Below are 20,892 nucleotides of genomic sequence, written 5' to 3' on the forward strand. Positions count from 1 at the left end.
ACTCAAGTTATGGTCGAATACAGAAGCAGGGTTACCAAAACCCTAAGCCCATTAAATCTGAATTTTCATATTAACTATGCCACATCATTCCTATTGACATTAACCAATAGGTTAACTTGGGATCAAATAAACCTCCCCTTGATAGTCTTTAACATCTTAAAGGAAGTGTAAAATCTCATTTCCATAATCCTCCATTATGCTATAACATTGTAAGCTAATGCAAACAACAACACACTTTAATAGCAACCATTCAACACCATGTGGCCTTCAATACTACAATTTTTGCCGACACAATCAGTATCCACACTTCATTTTTTAATCAAACATAACAAACTCATAAAAACATAAAGAGCAATAACTTCATGTATAATGAATTCAAGGCAATAAGTAGAATAAATGAGTTCAACTACACTTGCCATAACTAATTCTATGCCTTAAAGCCTTAATTTAAGGTTCATAAAAATCTACAAAACCTAGCATAAACCCTAAAGTCAGGGAGGTTCTTCCTTACCTTTTTAAAGACTTCCTCCAACAAATCTTTGCCTTTGATTCTTTTACACTAATCCTACATTATAATATTATACCTCAAAATCTACCTCACATCTACCTCAAATCTTCAAATTACATCAAAACTAAAGTTTTTAATCCTTACCTTAAACCCTTCAATTGAAGATCCAAGGCTCCTATCTTGTTCTCCTTGAAAAATATGCAAAAACTCCGAAAACTAGAGAAAGAAAGCTGTTCATGGAAGATTTGAGAGAAAATGGAAGAAATGTTGAGAAGAAAGGCTCTCCTTGGCTTGAACGAATTTCATCTCATTTATAGGAAAATATTCATTATTTTCCAAAATTAGCAATTGGCCAATATTTTAATTGTATACTCATAAGTCCTTAATTCTCATATAAGGGCATTTGGTCATTTCACACTAGACATAATTATTACTTAATTAATGCCATTAAATGCAATGAAGCCTACTCATCCTTGACTTTTTCAATGCTTATCCATAGGTAAATAACCATTTTGCCCCTAAGCCTCTTTATGGATAATTGATTCATACCGTTCCAATGAATTGACTTTTGCCCTTAGTTAGATTTTATGCTTTTTTAACATAAAATAAAACATTTAAAGGACTATTTTGAGTTAGGAACATACCTTTGACATCTTGGGTATTACACTTGATGTACTCCTTGATGTAGTTGATGCGATCCTAAATCAACCTTAGCAAGTGCACTAGTCGTGTTCAAGTAATAAAGTGATGAGTTTGAGTATTGTCCCATAGAGATCAAAGCGAATATTTGTAATTACCTAAAACTACTTACACGTTATTTGAGGAAAACGAAATTTAGAGTGTAAAAGAACAGATTAAAATAAAAACTAAATGAAAACAAATAAACAACGTGATGAATTGCCAATATTAATGAAGTAGGGTACAAATTTCCCCCTAATTATGCTTGACAACCACTCTTAATACCTGTTGTACTATGATTGGTTAGGATTCTCTAAGGCCAATTATCCTTATTCAGGCATAAATCAACTTAATACAGATCCATATTCGGTTACTCTGAATTAAGAAGCATAAATTTCAATCCCTTACGACTAATCACCCTATCGGTTATGAATTAGATGGACCACAAAATTAATCCTAGAATCTCTATTCGATTAATTCTAGTTTTAAGCTGGTGCATGTTATCCCCATAAAACAATTATGAATATGAATTAGCAATAAACCCTAACTTCTCTATTCGAAAACATCATTAAGGTAATTGAGATCAATCCAACATTCATAAAGCATTAAACCTAAACTCTTGCACAAATTCATAAACTAAATTGGTATTAAGAATAAAAATTTGTTCAAAACATAATTAGGGTTTCATCCCCCCTAACAAAAGAGATTTACTCCATCCTAAGAAAAAAAAGAAATAAATAAAGAAGAAAGAAAACATAATCAGACTTGAAAATAAATAAAAATCAAACTCTTAAATCGATCTTCAATCTTCAAGCCCAAGAATGCGTTCTCCTCTCAAAAATATGCAAAATTCATCCCTTGGACAACTGATCTCAATTATACTTAAATACCTAAAAGAGTCTAAGTGAAAAAAAGAAAGAAAAACTGATAAAATGCACTAATAGGTTCCGCCACAACCCTGGCCATGGCCAAATTTAAGTACCACAGCCTAGGCCTTGGTGCTTACTGGTCTCTTATTTTCTCTTTGTTCCATCACCATGGCCATGGTGAACTACCAGGCATGGTCGTGGTCTCAAGACTGAAGGGCAATCTCAACTTCTTCAAGCCTTAAGTCCCAATTTCATTCCAATACTCCAATCTTCTCAATCAAAGCCTAAAAAAAAACATAAAAGTTATCCAAATCAATAGGTAACCATTCATATCGCAAACTTAACAAAAACAAACATAAAAACAAAGGAAACAAACGAGAAGTTAACTAAAACTAACATCAAAACAACCCTAAAAACACTCAAATTATGCAACTATACTCCCCCAAACTTAATCCTTTGCTTGTCCCCGAGTAAAGAAAATATCAGAAAAAATAAACTCAGCAATCATCAAGGATTCGTAGCATTCCAAAATCAAGGAAAAAGAAAGCAAAACATGCTTTAAAAATATTCATGCTACCAAACATACAACCTAGCTAATGGACAACTCTAATCTTTCCTCAACTCGATCATGCCTCACCAAGACTTTATACTCAACCCCTACTTATTTTCTGCTTTTTTTTTTTTTTTTTCAATTGCTTCTCAGATTGTCACATCACCTTTTTACGCGAATGCACAAATTTGTGATGAGTGCCCCCAGTTACTCAACAATGTCACAACACATAAAGTGCTTTGCATACTCATACTTCAAGCCACGGTTTGACGCAAAAAAGTAAACATGGGGTCATGAATACTCTTGGTCTAAGAAGTCGAAACAGCAGAGTGTTCATTCAAACAAAACAATAAGCATAGTTACTTTATTTCAAGATTGTATATACAGCTTCCTTTTTTTTTTTTTTTTTTTTTTGTAGGGAGTGAAGACAAGCTCAGCTAGTACACAACAAAGTCAAGTAATAAAAAACCAGATTGCACAACCATCTAGAATTATGTACTCTTCAGCATTCCTAGAGATATGAGCATGTTTGAATCCTTTCAATGACTTGATACTACCACTACTCCAAATGATTACAAAGTTCATCACAAAAGGCAAATTTTTTTTTTTTTTTTTTTGGGATATCAAAAAGTTTCGTCGGGATTGTATCAAAAGCACAAGCATAATAACCACCATGGCAAAAAATACAAAAATACAAACCAAAAACACAAAATAACTAAACACTTCCTAAAAACAAACCCACCAAACAAAAGAAACAGACTATCAACAATGCAACATAAACCAAACAACAATGCAACACAAATCAAACTGCACTCCCCAAACTTAGAGAATGCAATGCCTAATGCATGAAAAACAAAAACAAAAAAGAAAATATGGAAAATAAAAGAGAAACTTCCCTGAAAAAGAAGAGAATTTTTTTTTTGTCACATGGCCCGGCGGCTGGTACATGACACGGGGTACCCCATGGTGAAGACAGAATATGCAAGCTCTTTTATCTTTTAACATGACCAGGTGTGTAAAATAACACAGGGTAGCCCATGTGTTTATTCGCTCAAAATTGTCTTCTTCTTCTATCACTAAGCTTCCCCCAAACTTATTCCTTGTTCCAAAGATAACAAACACACAAATAAAAACAAAATCACACAAAAATAAAATAATTGTAGGAAGAGAGAAAAAAAAAAATTTATAGTTCTAATTTAGAGTCGTTAGCTTGACTTTCTCCACTTTCTTATTCAAGAAATGGAAGGATGCGGTGTTTGGATCGAAACGTCTCCAACATAGTGCTTCAAACGGTGTCCATTAACTTTAAATGTTTAACCTATCTCCATGGTGGATCTCAATTGCTCAAAAGGTGTTACCTGAATTACCTCATATGGACCCGTCCATCTTGATTTAGCTTCCTAGGAAAAGACAAAGATGACTATTGTAAAGAAGAACTTGTTGTCCCAGCTCAAACTCTTTTTCACAATGTGTCTATCATGCCTCTCTTTGTCTTCGCCTGTACAAACTAGCACTCTCGTATGCCCAATGATGAAATTCACTAGCTCACTCACCTACAAAAAGACGTTTAGCACCTGCTTGCAATCAAAATTCAAAAATTTAGTAGCCCAATAAGCTTTGTGCTCTAATTCTACCGGCAGGTGACATGCTTTTCCAAATACTAACCTATAAGGTGACATACCTATAGGTGTTTTAAAGGCTGTCCTATATGCCATAAAGCACCTTTAACTTTATCGCCTAATCTTTCTAGAGGCATAACGGTCTTTTCAAAATTCGTTTTAGCTCTCTATTAGAGACCTCTACTTGACCACTAGTTTGGGTATGGTAGTGAGTGGCTACCTTATGTGTGAATCCATATTTCTTTAAGAGTGCATTAAATTGGTGATTACAAAAATGTTTCCCACCATCACTAATGATTGCCCTAGGAGTTCCATATCTAGTGAAAATATTCCGCCTAAGGAATTGGAGTACTGTTCTAGAATCATTAGTTTTGGTGGCAATTGCCCCACCCATTTAGAAACGTAATTAATGCCACAGGTATAAAGCGGTCCATACGATGATGGAACGGTCCTATGAAATCAATACCCCAAATATCAAAAATTTCACATAATAGTATATTATTTAAGGCATCTCATCTTCTTAGAAATATACCTGTTCTTTGGCAACATCACAAGAGGATACATACCTTTGAGCATCCGAAACACAGTGGGCCAATAAAAACCTGATTGCAACACCTTTGCCGTGTGCAATTCGCCCTGAAATGCCCTCGGTTTCTCTATCATGGCAATGACTCAAATAGATCCAATCTCTATTCGGCACACATTTCAAACACTGATCTACACTAGTTTGTACAAGTAAGGGTTTTCCCACAAATAATATTGACATCAGCCAAAAATTTCTCCTTTGCGTGGAATGTAAAATGCTTTGGAATCTAGCCTCCTGCAAGAAAATTAGCCAAATCAGCAAACTGGAGATTTAGAAAAAGAAGAGTTAAGGGATAGAATTTGCTTATCAGGAAATTCTGCACTAATATCTCCCTCTTCAAGGATTGAATTATCTAGTCGGGATAAATGACATAACTTGTTTCTGTCCCCTTTCTCTTAATCTCCAAATCAAACTCTTGAAGTAGAAGGACCCATCTGATAAGGCATGGTTTGGCATCCTTCTTAGCAAAGAGATGTCGTAGAGTTGTGTGATCTTTGTAGACTATGGATTTCGTGCTATGAGGTAAGATCTAAACTTCTCAAATGCGAAGACCACTACTAGTAATTCTTTTCTAGTTGTTGTGTAGTTCAATTGTGGACCATTAAGGTATGATGGCATAGGATATGACCTGAAACATTTGTCTTTCCTTTGACCGAGAGCAGCACCGAGGGCATAGTCACTCGCGTCACACATAATTCAAAGGGGTTGTCCCAATCGGTGCGACCACTATTATTGCTGTCACTAGCTTCTCCTTCAGCAAAATTAAAGGCTTGCAAACATTTAGAATCAAAGTTAAATTTACATCCTTGGCAAGAAGATTAGATAGAGGTTTTGCAATTTTTGAGAAATCTTAATAAATCTTCTATAAATCTGCATGGCCAAGGAAACTTCTGACTGCTCAAACCATCGTTGGGAAGGTAATTTTTCAATCACTTCCACTTTTGCTTTACTCAATCCCCGCTCAGATATCTTGTGTACCGCATGATACCTTCTCGTACCATAAAATGGACTTCTCCCAATTCAGCACAAGATTTGTTCCTCACAAGCTGTAAAAGTAACGCAAGATTTTGCAAACAAGATTCAAAGGTTAGTCCATACAATGTAAAATCATCCATGAAAATTTCCAGAAATTTCAGTTTGTCAGAGAAAATTGCCATCATGCACACGTTGGAAACTACCTGGCGCATTACATAAACCAAATGGCATACGTCGATAAGCAAACGTGCCATAAGGACAAGTAAATGTTGTTTTCTCTTGGTACTCTAGAGCAATAGAATTTGATAATAACAGAATAGCCATCAAGAAAACAGTAAATTTTTACCCGCTAATCTCTCTAACATCTGATCAATAAATGGCAATGGGAATGGTCTTTTTAGTGGCAGAAATTAATCTTCTATAGTCTATACACCACACGCCATCCAGTTACCATCCTATGGGGATAAGCTCATTATTTTCATCTTCACTACAGTCATTCCCTTTTCTTAGGCACTACTTGCACAGGACTAACCCAATTACTATCAGAGATAGGATAAATAATACCTGCACGAGTAATTTTACCATTCTTGCATGGTGATTAATCTCCTTGCAGAGTGTATTGTTGGCTTAAAATTCTCTCCATGAGGACCTATGCATGCAGATGGAAGGGCTTATTCCCTTGATATCAGCAATTGTCCATCCCATCGCCTTCTTGTGCTTCCTCAAAATGTCTAGCAGTGACTTCTCCTCCAAATCTGTTAAAGATGCAGAAATAATCACAGGGTAAGCATCTTTATCTAGAAAAGCATATTTTAAATGTGAAGGAAGAGGGTTAAGCTCAAGTTTAGGAGCCTCATTAGGGTGTTATGCAAATCCCTTTAGCTCCATATTATATCAGTCAAAGATTTTTCTCTAACGCTTTAGCTTCTTCTCTCAAGCACGGGTATCATCTTCTGTTGTGCTGACTCCATTCGACATCTCTCCAAAGAGTCCTTCTGTAAAACTTCTTCTCTGTGATCACCTACAATCTACCAACACTGTCAGAGTGAAAACAAGATTCAATATAAAATGTATAGGATTTTTCAAGCTTTATGGACATCAGACACTATTTCTTCGGTCATTTAGTCTTAGAATTATTGTCCGTTGGCACATCTATCAGAGCACGAGCTGTCGCTAAAAATGACATCCCAAAATATGAGGGCACCTCCCATCCTTCTCTATCAAGAACTATGAAGTCACCCTGAAAGATAAATTTGTTGACCTTTAACAAAATGTCTTAACAATTCCTTTAGGTCGTTTGATCGATCTATCAGCAAGCTGGAGCGACATGTTCGTATCTTTCACTTCTCCAAGTCCTAGCTTCCTGAAAATTGATAAAGGCATTAAATTAATACTAGCACCTAAATCACAAATGCTTTATCAAAGAATGAACTCCTAATGCAACAAGTATAGAAAACTCCTGGATCTCTCAGTTTAGGAGGTAATTTATTTTGCAGTATGGCACTGCATTTCTTCAGTGAGCTAACGTTCCATGCTCCTCGATCTTCCGCTGTTAGAAAGGATGTTTTAAGAACTTTGCATAACTAGGCATCTGTGCTAAAGCTTCAGCAAATGGAATATTATTGTGTAATTTCTTAAAGACCTCTAAAAACTTTGAAAATTGTTGGACCAGTTTACCTTTCTAATTCTATCAGGATAAGGAAATTTAGATACATCTTTTCAACAACAATAGAATCATAATTTGACGTACCTTTTTCTTTACCTCTGCAATTTCCCTTATCTTAGTCTCTGTCTCTTTTTCTGAATTTGCTTTCTTTTCCTCAATAGAGACCATAACTCTGCTTCACTTTCTGCCTTCTTTTGTGATTCTTCTTCACCAATCACCTTTCCATCCTCAAGTTTATGGCCTTACATTGCTCCTTTGGGTTCTTTTCTGTGTCACTTGGAAATGCCCTGCTGTTACCCGAGAAATGATATTGGCCAACTGGCCAATTTGAGCTTCTAAATTCTTGATGGAAGCCTCTTGATTCTGAATTCTTGTCTCTGTAGTACTTAAGAACTTCGCCATCATCTCCTCTAAATTTGATTTCTTCTCTTGAGATTGAAAACCTAGCGGTGGAGGTTTCACTTGATTGTTGTTACTCCAAGAGAAATTTGGGTGATTCCTCCACCTTGGATTATATGTTTCACTGTATGGATTGTTATTAGGCCTGCAAAAATTTGAAACATAGTTAGCTTGATCAGGCATAGAATTAATAGCAAACATGTTACCTGATTGACTCTCATGGTTAGGGTGATCTTCACCACAGAAATCACACATAGAAGCAACTATTGCAGGTTTTTGCATTTAAAGTCCATCAATCTTCTTATTTAATACCTACATTTGTGCTGCCAAAGTTGTGATAGCATCTATGTTATGAACACCTGATGTTCTTCTCATAGGCAACCTCTCTATCGGCCATTGATAAGAGTTTGAAGCCATTTCCTCCAGCAATTCATAAGCTTGTTCTAGCGTCTTCTTACCTAAAGTACCACCCGCAGCAGCATTGATCATATTTCAAACTTCACTATTAAGACCATTATAGAACGTCTGGACTTGCAGCCAAATCAGTAATTCATGGTGGGGACATCTCCGGAGCATGTCCTTGAACCTTTCCCATGCTTCGTATAGTGACTATGTATCCACCTGTACAAACATAGTAATATCATTACGCAATTGTGTAGTCTTTGCAGGAGGAAAATACCTACTCAGGAATTTTTGTGTCATTTGCTCCCGGGTTGTAATAGAGCCTGATGGTAATGAGGTCAACCAACTCTTAGCTTTGTCTTTTGTCCTAAAAGACAAAAATGCACCTTTCACAAACTGATTCTTAAATTGTCTTCTAAGTGTGTGACCCGTAGGCTCCTTACCATATCGGCAATGAGTAGCATCGTGATTAACAGTAATTAATCGTCTCACTACACACAGAGCAAGATTGGCTCCTAGCAAGGCATCATGGCCACCCGATAGATTCAAATTCAGTGAAATAGCTACCTATCAATGATATGGTTATCGTGCAATCAAATCCTTTCATCATACGTTATCTCATTAAGGCCGAGGTACATAAATAGTGTCAACCTCAGTTATCTTCAATATCTTTGTATTCAGCTGCTAAACCAATGACCAGACTAATAAATTGGACTGAACAACAACTCAATCCCACTATGGCCACAGATTTGGTGTCATTGCCATTTATTAAATTGTGTAGCGAGATAACTTCTCCTATACCTGGGATTGATGAATCATTTATTGATCCATCATAGTCTTGATGTACTCCTTGATGTAGCCAATCACTACCGTATTAATAGCTCTAAATAGAACTATGTTGGGCTAGTGTCAACTACACCAATCAGTGCATAAGGCGCTCTGGCGATCTCAAGTCTAAGGATCACATGCACCACCATTCATTAGAGGATTTATTCCATAGACACTAGGGTTACCATCCATACGGAATCCTCTGGTGGGTCTGTCCACTGAACTTGCCTCCAGCAAGCACCCATGTGTTGCACCAAGTTGTCGGCAAACAACCTTGACAAGTGAGATCAGAATAATACTAGGGCTATGGACATTTCTATAATGGCCACCATATGTGATCATAGGGTTCTCACTATCAAGATTTGAAACACTTGATACCCTCATCATGGTTCTACTATCCTAAGGACATATATCAACACACACAATTATGAATTACATGATATAGAAGAATATGCCTTTTATTGATAAATAAACATATTACAATGTCAATTTTACAATAATTGATTGGCTCTAGGGCACCTACTCTAACACCTCTCCCTCTTTAGGTTGATATGGGAGGACAATCCGACTATAGACTTCTCTTCCCTTCCCCCACACTATTAGGAGGAGATAAGGAGGTTTTCAGTGGAGGTGGCGGAAGATGCTTCCCCAGAGCACCCTACCCCCCAACATTCAGGAAAGATGGTGCGAGGGATGTTCCTTGCAAGTAATCTGTTAGAGTTTTAATTGAGAAGACAACACAAAGGAAAACAAAAATTTACCGATTAAACACTATTAAGCCCCGAAATCCAAATATGAGTGTGACGATGTTCATATGCTATAAAATAAACAAGACCAATGAATGATTCAGATCTTTACTCGTGTTTGGAGGCTCCACCTCCTTTTCAAGATCCGGATGAAAAACATTCACAATCCAAGAGTAAGATCGAACCACCAGTATCCACACAAAGGCAAGGATCAGATTTACTAGATCTTGATGTGAAGACTAAAGAAGATGAGTGAGATTTGGGTGAGAGAAAAATTTCTCTCAATGAACCTATACCCTTCACGACCAAGAGAAGAATGAGAGTGTTATTTGATTTTTAGGGAAAAGTGCCCTTTTATAGGGTTGCCCTAAAAATCCCTTGAAGGTGTATTTACAATAATACCCTTCCACTAATTATTTCATTAGTGTCCATGATTCCGGAACAAAATCACATCCTAGGTATTTCTTAGTTATCATTTGTATCCATTAATAACATTCTTTCAATATTTAAAACATATATACACCAATACATATATTTAATATTGACGGTTTATTTATTTACAATATATATACAACAATATACATATTTAAATAAATAACCAATCTTACATATTAAATCCAATACAAGATTGAATCCAGGCAACAACCTTTCCAGCAAATTTAATTGCTCCGTAAAATTTACCAAAATACCCCTTTATCAATAAATGACAAAAATGCCCTTCACATATTCTATTCTTTAGTTGCTTTTTATGTGTGTGACCCGAAGACTCCTCATCATACCGATAGTGTGTTATATCGCGATGGACACCCAATCAATCATCTCATTACACACAGACTAAGATTGGCTTCTAGTAAGGCGTCAGGGCCACCCAACATATTTAGATTCAGTGTAATTCGCTACTTGTCAATAGTATGGTTTTCGTGCAATCAAATCCTTTTATCATTTATTATCTCATCAAGGTTTGAAGAATAGAAGTAATGTTGGCTTCAAATATAAACAATTTCACCTATTCAGATTCAATTATTGAACTAATCGACCAATCAAGCTTCAACTCAATTCCACGGTGTCCATGATAATCTGTGGATTATACCATTTTCATTAGACTTTTTATTCAGATTTCAGGTGCTTTCTAGTTCATATTGACCTGAATTGTTGCTTAATTCTTTACATTTCGTGTTTTAGGTTAAAATGGACGTTTTGAGCAAATAAGGACAAAATTGGAAATTCTAGACTTAGAAGTTAGCAGATCTCAGAAGTTGGGAGAGCTCTAAAGCAGGATAAAGCACTATGAGGCTTGATCCCAAGGGAGAGCACCGAGGATCGAAGAATCAAGCGAAGATACAAGCAGAGTGGCAATTCTGTAATTTTAGAACTTTTCAAGAAGCTTCGCCACGGCGAAGATTTGTTCTTCACCGCGGCGAAGTACGCCAGTCACGCACCATATTTGCTTCTTTCTTTGCCGCGGCGAGATTTCTTCTTCGCCGCGGCGATGGTCGTAATTTCCAGTTTTGTAAAACACGCAGTTTTACTTTTGCGTGTTTTTCTGAGGAATTTGGGCGAGGTATAAAAGAAACACTTAGCCTTTTTGGCAAGGGTGATTCAGGAAGTAGGGTTAGTAGCTTTTAAATTTTCTTAGATTGATTTTGGAGCGATTTAGAGATTAACAAGGGTGAAGATTCGATTTTGAACCAAGGGATTCATCATTTGGGGAGATTTCTTGTCTTTTTTCTTATTTTCATTATGCTGAACTTTAATATTATCGTTTTTCTTGTTTGTAGTGTTGATTTAGCTATGAACTAACCCATTTTGGGTTAGGGTTTTGATTGTAATTCAGATTTTAATGGGTTAAGTGATTGATTGTTTTATTTTCATATGATTATGCTTTGATTGTGTGTTTGGTCTGAGTTTTAATGCTTATATGTGATGAACATGATGAGATTGAGAAATGAATCATGTTAGGCTTCTTGGGTAATCACCATTGTAGTATTGGATGCTAGAGATAGATTCAAGAATCAATGAAATCATTGTAGGATTATTATGCTTAATGAGGTTGTATTTGTTAACTTTCAAATTGTTGGGTGCGGAAGGTTAATAAGGAAGAGTAGGAAAACATAGCCGGAGAAGGTATGCTTAACACTTTAGAGAGTTCAATTTACAACCAATGCATGTGAATATGAATTTAGTTTAATTCTTAGGTTTAACCCATAAAGTCCGAATGAAGTCAAAACCCTACCCGTTTTACTTGAATTGATTTTATCCGTGTTTTTCATTTTGCATTCATAGTTAAATTTTAGTTAGTAAATTCAGATTTAGTGTTTATTTTAATTTGCTCCCATTTATCCAAAAGAAGTCGATTGCTCCAACTTGAGAAAAGTAGGAAACTTAGTGCTTAGCTAGCAATCCTCGTGGGAACTATACTCACTCATCACTTTATTACTTGAGCGATTAGTATACTTGCTACATATTGCATGTTATAGGAAACATGCATCAAGTTTGTGGCGCCGTTGCCGGGGATTGAGTTTTTCTATAGTTAGCTAGATTGGCCTTTTTTTTTTTTTTTTTCATTATCTGTTTTATTCTCATTTTTAATTTTCAATTGGTGTGTGATCTCACTTTCCTTCATTTCTATTCTTGCAATTTATGCGAAGAGTGAGATGTCAACCAATGGTTCCTATTGATCTTGAGATTGAGAGAACCGTCAGACAACTTAACAGAGAGAGAAAGAGAAAGAGAGGACATAGTGGTTGAAGCAGAGGAAGTAGTTGTTGAAATGGCAGAACCAGAAAACAGGACGTTGAGGGAATATTCAGTTCCCACTGTTAATGGCAGTGGGTCGAGTATTACTAGGCCTACGGTACAAGCCAACAACTTTGAGATTAAGCCGGCAATCATCCAGATGATCCAGCAGTCAGTAAGATTTAATGGTGATTTGAAGGAAGATCCGAATCAGCATATTGCAAATTTCTTAGAAATTTGTGACACCTTCAAATCGAACGGAGTGTCAGATGATGCCATTAGGTTGAGGTTATTCCCATTCTCATTGGGGATAAAGCAATGGGGTGGTTAATGGCACTACCATTGGGAACTATCACAACTTGGAATGATTTAGCACAAAAGTTCCGTACCAAGTTCTTCCCTCCAGCTAAATCAGCAAAAATCAGAAATGATATCGCATCATTTCTACAAGATGAGTCCGAGTCATTGTATGAGGCTTGGGAGAGATACAAGGAGTTAATGAGGAAATGTCCACACCATGGGTTGCCAGTTTGGCTTCAAGTCCAAACATTCTACAATGGACTAATGGGTAATGTGCAAACCATGGTTGATGCAGCTTTAGGAGGAGCCTTGCAGAATAAGACACCAAAGGAGGCTTATGAGTTGCTTGAGGTTTTGGTAAGCAACAACTATCAAAGACCAAATGAGAGAGCAATACCAAGAAAATCTTTGGGTCTACATGAAGTTGATGCTTTTACAGCCATCTCAACCCAACTCACGGCACTTCAGAAACAGTTGGGAAGTATGCAGGTAAACTCTATTCAGGCACCTCAACTAACTTGTGATTTTTGTGCAGGAAACCATGTGAGCAGCGAATGTCAAGTTGGGAACACATTTGCTTCATCATCTTCATCAACGGAGCAAGTGAACTACTTAGCAGAAAATCAGAGGCAACCAAACAACCTGTACTCCAACACATATAACCCAGGGTGGAGAAATCATCCAAATCTGGCTTGGGGCAATCAGAACCAGCAAAATAATCAATGGAACCAAAGGACATTGCCAAACAACCAACCAGGGGTGAATAATCAACCGAGAGATCCAAGAGTGACAAAGTTGGAGGACATGTTTGGAAAATTCATGCAAGAAACCACAGGGTTTATGAATGAGACAAGGACAAATTTTAGAAATCAAGGGGCGTCTATTCAGAATCTTGAGGTACAGATGGGCCAATTGGCCGAGAAGCTAAATGATAGACCACAGGGGTCTCTACCAAGCAACACAGTGACTAACCCATGTGAGCAAGCAAATGCCATAATTTTGAGGAGTGGGATAGTTTTGGAAGAAGTTGAACAACTAGAAAGGAAGATTCTGAAGAAGAAGTTGATGAAAAGATCATTGTTGATGAGAAACCAAGTGGTTTAGAGGAAGAGAATAAGAAGAAGGAAGAAAGGCAAAAGAAGAAGGAGAAATTGCCATTTCCTGAGATACCACCAGAGTTGGCACATCACACCCCACCCGTGCCTTTTCCTCAGAGATTGAAGAAAAAGAACCAGGATAAGCAATTTTCAAAGTTTATTGAAATTTTTAAAAAATTGCATATTAACATTCCTTTTGCTGATGCATTGCAGCAGATGCCGAGTTATGCAAAGTTCCTTAAGGAAATCCTATCGAACAAAAGGAAGTTAGAAGATGAGGAAATAATGATGCTTACGGAGGTGTGCAGTGCCATTCTCCAAAAGAAGTTACCCCCGAAGCTCAAAGATCTAGGGAGTTTTACTATTCCTTGTATTATAGGAGATATTACTTTTGATCGTGTTTTGTGTGATTTAGGAGCTAGTATTAATTTGATACCCTTTTCTGTTTTTAGGAGATTGGGAATTGGTGAAGTGAAGCCAACGACCATGTCGTTGCAACTAGCGGATAGGTCAATAAAACACCCGAGGGGGATTGTAGAGGATGTGTTAGTGAAGGTGGACAAGATAATTTTTCCAACAGATTTTGTGGTGTTGGACATGGAAGAGGATAAGGAAATTCCTCTGATTTTGGGCCGACCATTCTTGGCCACGGGGAGAGCACTTATTGATGTGCAGGAAGGAAAGTTACTGTTGAGAGTTCAAGATGAAACAGTAACTTTCAATGTCTTTGAGGCGATGAAGTTTTCAGCTGAAACGGATTCATGTTTTAGTGTCGATGTGGTGGACAAATTGGTTGTGGACGCTATTGAAGAGAACACCCCATAATTACCTCTAGAAGCATGTATAGCCAAATCAAAAATAGTGGAGATAGATGAGTCAACTAGTAATGAATGTGCTAGGATGTTAGAAGCACTTCAACTGATTGATGAGAGTCAAGATGTAGAATTTGAGGAGTTTGATTTTGACAAAGAGAAGGAGAAGGAAAAAAATGAAGAACCTCCAAGGCTTGAATTGAAACCTTTACCTTCCCACCTCAAATATGTATATCTTGGGGACTCAGAAACCTTCCCGGTGATCATTAGTTCAGGTTTGAATAAATTGGAGGAAGAGCTGTTGATTAGGGTGTTGAGGGAACATAGACTAGCAATTGGATGGACTATTTCGGACATTAAAGGCATTTCGCCATCATTTTGTATGCATAAGATACTCATGGAGGATGACATTAAGCCCAGAGTGCAACCACAATGGAGATTGAATCCTTCGATAAAGGAAGTGGTGAGAAAGGAGGTGGTGAAACTCTTAGATGCGGGGATTATTTATCCTATTTCCAACAGTCCATGGGTGAGCCCGGTACAAGTGGTTCCGAAGAAGGGAGGTATCACGATAGTAAGGAATGAGAGTAATGAGTTGATACCAACTAGGACGGTGACGGGCTGGAGAATGTGCATTGACTACCAAAAACTAAATGAGGCAACAAAGAAGAATCATTTCCCACTACCTTTCATTGATCAGATGCTGGAGAGGTTGGCAGGACATGCCTATTATTGTTTCCTAGATGGGTATTCAGGATATAACCAGATTGCCGTTGCTCCTGAGGATCAAGAGAAGACGACCTTCACTTGCCCCTACGGCACCTTTGCTTACCGAAGGATGCCTTTCGGGTTATGCAATGCACCAGCAACATTTCAAAGATGCATGATGTCAATCTTTGGAGACATGGTGGAACGGTTTATAGAAGTCTTCATGGATGACTTCTCAGTTTCAGTTCATCTTTTGATAGTTGTTTAACCAATCTTTCTCTTGTTTTACAGCGATGTAAGGAGACAAACTTGGTGCTGAAATGGGAGAAATGTCATTTCATGGTCAAGGAGGGAATAGTGCTCGGGCATAGGATTTCCAAGGATGGAATAGAAGTTGATCGAGCAAAGATAGAAGTGATTGAGAAGCTACCACCACCATCAAATGTCAAAGCAGTCCGAAGTTTCTTGGGGCACGCGGGGTTTTACAAACGCTTCATTAAGATTTTTCTAAGATTTGTAAACCCCTTTGCAATCTGTTGAATAAAGATGTTATTTTTTACTTTAATGATGATTGCATGCATGCCTTTCTAACTCTAAAAAAAATTATTAGTATCTGCACCTATTATTGCAGTTCCCGATTGGGGACTGCCATTTGAATTAATGTGTGATACTAGTGATTTTGCTCTAGGGGTAGTTTTAGGACAGAGGAAAAACAAAGTGTTGCATGTAATTCAGTATGCTAGCAAAACACTCGTTGATGCATAATTGAATTACACCACCACTGAAAAAGAATTGTTGGTTGTAGTTTTTGCTTTTGACAAGTTTCGTTCATATTTGTTAGGTGCAAAGGTGATCATCTACATGGACCATTTAGCACTCAGGCACCTATTGGCAAAGCAAGAAGCAAAACCTCAGCTGATAAGATGGATTTTACTACTTCAGGAGTTTGAGTTGGAAATTTGAGATAAGAAGGGGTCAGAAAATGTTGTGGCAAATCACTTGTCAAGGATTGAGAGACCAATCAAGGGAACTGAGGAGGAAATCCCAATTAGAGAAACATTTCCGGATGAAAAACTGATGAGAGTGGATGAAGCACCATGTTATGCTGATTTTGCAAATTATCTATCATCAAGGGTACTCCCAAGTGGTATGACATACCAATAAAAGAGAAAATTCTTCTCAAATTTGAAGTATTATTTTTGGGAAGAGCCGTTTCTTTACAGACATTGTGCTGATCAAATGATACGGAGATGTGTCCCAGAGGAGGAGATGGAAAGCATTCTACGGCATTGTCACGAGAAGGAAGTAGGTGGCCATTTTGAAGGAGCTAGGACAGCAGCCAAGGTTTTACAATAGGGGTTTTATTGGCCAACCCTCTTTAAGGATTCCTTCCAGATGATTCAAGAGTGTGACCAATGTCAATGGATGGGTAATATTTCAAAAAGAGATGAGATGTCGTTGAACAACATCCTGGTGGTTGAGCTTTTTGATGTGTAGGGGATTGATTTCATGGGTCCCTTCCCAAGTTCTTTTGGGAACACATATATTTTGGTGGCGGTGGACTACGTGTCAAAGTGGGTCGAAGCAGTTGCATTACCGACTAATGATGCTAGGGTAGTGATTAGGTTTGTGAGAAAGAATATTTTCTCAAGGTTTGGGGTACCACGGGCAATCATTAGTGATGGAGGATCCCACTTTTGCAATAGGAAAATGGATGCGCTATTGAGTAAGTATGGAATGACACATAGGGTTGCAACACCTTACCATCCACAAATGAGCAGGCAAGTAGAACTTTCTAACAGAGAACTTAAGGGGATTCTAGAAAAGACAGTTAATGCATCTAGGAAGGATTGGTCAAGGAAATTGGATGATGCATTATGGGCCTATCGAACTGCCTTTAAGACTCCGATTGGTATGTTTCCATTCAGGATGGTCTATGGGAAAGCATGTCACTTACCGGTTGAACTCGAGCATAAAGTGTACTAGGCAGTCAAGCAGCTAAACATGGACTTGAAAGCTGCTGGAGAAGAAAGGATGCTGACTTTGAATGAACTCGATGAGTTTTGTCTCGAAGCATATGAAAATGCCCAGATTTATAAGGAGAAGACAAAAAGGTGGCATGACAAGCATATCCAGAAGAAGGATTTTGAAGTAGGACAGAAGGTGTTGTTGTTCAATTCTAGACTTAGGCTTTTTCCCGGAAAACTTAAGTCTAGATGGTCCAGACCATTCACAGTGACAAGAATTCACCCATACGGAGCGGTGGAAGTGTCACATGACGAAAATGGCACATTTACGGCCAATGGACAGAGATTCAAGCCCTACATAGATGGGATGCTAAGTTGCAAATCAATCCCAATCCGACTTGACATTCCGACGTGAAAGACATCAAGCTATCGACTATAAACAAGCGCTTCTTGGGAGGCAACCCAAGTGTTTTTAATTTTTTTTTTTAATTTTGGTTGTTTGAATTTGTTTGAAATCATTATGAGTTTGTATGAATTTTAATGTGTGTGTTTTTGAGTGTTTCAAGTGAAGTTTTCAACGAAAGAAAGGAATTAAAATGCTCCAAACTTCGCAGCGGCGAAGCATTGTGTAGAAAAATATGGTGTGAAAGTCCCAGACTTCGCCTTGGCAAAGAAGTATTCTTTGCCGGGATGAAGCAACCTGAAAAACATGGGAGCTCTTAGAAGTTTTCGCCACAGTGAAGAAATTGTCTTCACCGCGGCTAAGAAATTGTCTTCATCGCGGCTAAGAAAGTAGGATTAAATTTTTGAAATTTTTCTAAGGCTTTTTCATTGTGGTGAAGAAAAGGCGAGTTGCCTCTGTATGTTTTCGCCCCGGCAAAGAATTTTTCTTCGCCGCGGGGTTCTTGAAAGATGAACTTTGTTGCGGCGACGGTGGTTTTCTATAAATACCTACTTTTCTTTTTCATTTTTCACGCAACTCTTCATATCCACTTGAGAGAAAAATTTTCAAACTTCAATCTTTTGCCTTCCCAGTGTTTATCCAACCAAGTTTCTTGCTCCTTAACCCTCATAAACACCAAAACAACTCATTTCAACAACGATTTTTGCGAAAATTTCACGAAAACTTTTGGATCAAGAATTTGGGGCTTTTCAATTTGGGCTGTTTCTGGTTCAATTGGTGGCAAATACTCCTTCATATTGGTAAGATCTCAAGTTCCCTAACCTTTTTATAGCACAATTTCAAGTTTTAGTTTGTAGATCTGAAAATTTTTGTTGCAGTTGAGTTGTGGAATTTGGGTGATTTTGAGCGTTGATTTTGTTAGAGGAAGGGTAGTTCATGCATTGGGTGATTGTGAGGAGTCTGGGTTTTGAAATATTGGAGTGTTTGTGTAAATTTGAAAATTTGAAGTTTGGGGGGTAAAGCGCGAATTTTTGGAACTGTTGTTTGTTTTTGCAGGATTGAATTGGTTGTGTAGAGCAACTAGGTTTGAATTGTTTGGGTATAATTCTTGAGTGAACTTTAATTTTGAACAATGCCTGCCCAAATTAAGCATCCATTCAAGGGTAAGGGCAAAGGAAAGAAAGTGGACAACCGCTTTGTGAGTGAGGAAGCCCGTAAAAGGTATGAGAGGGCCATCCAAAGGAAAGATAAGGGTATTATTCCTGAGCGCGGATTGACCGCGAGTCAGGCCTTGGACCGGAGTAGAAGGAGATGTTGGGAGATGTTTATGAGTACTTCTGCACAACCGGCTGTAGAGCCGCTAGTAAGGGAGTTCTATGCCAATTTCCCAGATTGTCAAGAAGGTACAGTGTTTGTGAGAGGGGCTGATGTGCCATTTACAGAAAGGGTGATCAATCAGTTCTACAACCTGCCTAACCTTGATCAGGATGAGTACGTACAGTTTAAGAGATCACAGTTTGAGGACAGTATCATCCTTCCGGTCATTGCAAAACCGGATGCAAATTGGGCAGTATCGAAGAAACAAAAGAAGACCATCAAGGGAACTCAGTTGACATCGATGGCTCGACTGTGGCAATATTTTGTTAGTACGAGATTGATGCTGGAATCGCACTATTGCACAGTTACTCATGAGAAGGCAGTATTACTTTACTCTATTGCCACAGGGAAGAGTATCGATGTGGGAGACATGATCTGGAACAGCATTCAGTAGGCCGTCAAACCAGGGCGAACAAGTTACGGTTTTCCACATCTCATCACAGCCTTGTGCATTAGAGCTGGAGTCGAGGTTCAAGATGATAAGCACCGTATTCATGCTGCCCCAGTCCTAGACTCAGATTATTATCAGAAACATCTCAACCATCCAGAAGCTGCGCAACCAAGGGCAGGGGAAAAACAACAGAGAACCACACAAGGTCATGCCACATCCTCCAGCTCCACAACTACACAGAAAGAGATGATGCAGCAGATGATGGGCATGATGAAACGTTTGACAAAACGGCAGGATTGGTTGGCAGAACAGAACCGGATGTTGTATGATATGCAAAAGAGCAGTTTCGGCAAGCTTAATGTTGACACTATGGAATTCCAATGGGCTGATTAGGACTCGGATGAGTGGATGGGCTCCGAGGAAGAAGAGGAAGATGAGGAAGACAAGGGAGGAGAAGAATGAGCACCGTAGCACCTGTTTTTGTTTTTCTTTATTTATTTATTTATTTATTTTTTGTTTTAGTTGAATTGGTTTTTCATTTGAAACATTAAACTCAGTTTATTTTTTGGTTTTGGATTGTGTAGTTGTTTTCTTTTAATTTGTAATTGTTGCAAGGATGAGATTAGGTTGTAATATTTTCAATTTAGTTTGTGAATTTTGCTAACACAAGGGATACCACAGTTTCAATTGTTTTGACAGATTTTGGGTGATGAAAAGTCCGAGACTGGGTGTGCATTATGGAGCGACACTTCACGGATTAACCAGGGAGCTTTCTCATACCTTTGTTATTTTTTATTTTCTATTCCTGATTTATGCATAATGGAACATTGGGGACAATGTCATATTTAGTTTGGGGGTAGGAAATAGAAATAAAGCCTAGTTTAAAGGTATATCGGTTGGAAACCAGAACCCGCCTTAAAAACTACCTAGCAGTACTTGGCAACCTTTGGTATAACAACACACGTACACCTTAAACGGAAAAAAAAAAAAATTAGTTATTTTTCTTTAGTTTGATTGTTTTTGCCGATGATGAATTGTATAAATCAATGATGAGAATAGGGTTGTTGCAATTTTATTGTTGAGAAATGTTAAGCACTGCTTCAAGTTTATGTTTATTGACTGGATTTTGATTGAGGTTTGTTGAGTGGTTCAGCCACAATTTTCATTTATTTCGGCATGCTTAGATTCATTTTATGTGATTAGTGAAGTTTGATAATGTTGGTGGACTCTAGAACCTAGTAGAGAAGTGCTTGAGGCGAAATTCTAGGATTAGAC

The 20,892-nt window shown here is 37.8% G+C and overlaps 2 non-coding genes across 2 annotated transcripts; one reads left to right on the top strand and one right to left on the bottom strand.

Annotated features, from left to right (window-relative positions):
• Window positions 1–8,397: 8,397 nt before the first annotated feature.
• On the top strand, window positions 8,398–8,503 carry LOC116110707. The gene has a single exon (XR_004124950.1). It is a non-coding gene; the product is annotated as a small nucleolar RNA R71 (small nucleolar RNA).
• A 4,476-nt stretch (window positions 8,504–12,979) lies between these two features.
• Window positions 12,980–13,086, bottom strand: LOC116110700. Its single transcript, XR_004124943.1, has one exon. It is a non-coding gene; the product is annotated as a small nucleolar RNA R71 (small nucleolar RNA).
• Between the last annotated feature and the right edge of the window lie 7,806 nt (window positions 13,087–20,892).

Source organism: Pistacia vera, unplaced genomic scaffold, assembly GCF_008641045.1.
Source record: "Pistacia vera cultivar Batoury unplaced genomic scaffold, PisVer_v2 Contig609, whole genome shotgun sequence".
NCBI lineage: Eukaryota > Viridiplantae > Streptophyta > Magnoliopsida > Sapindales > Anacardiaceae > Pistacia > Pistacia vera.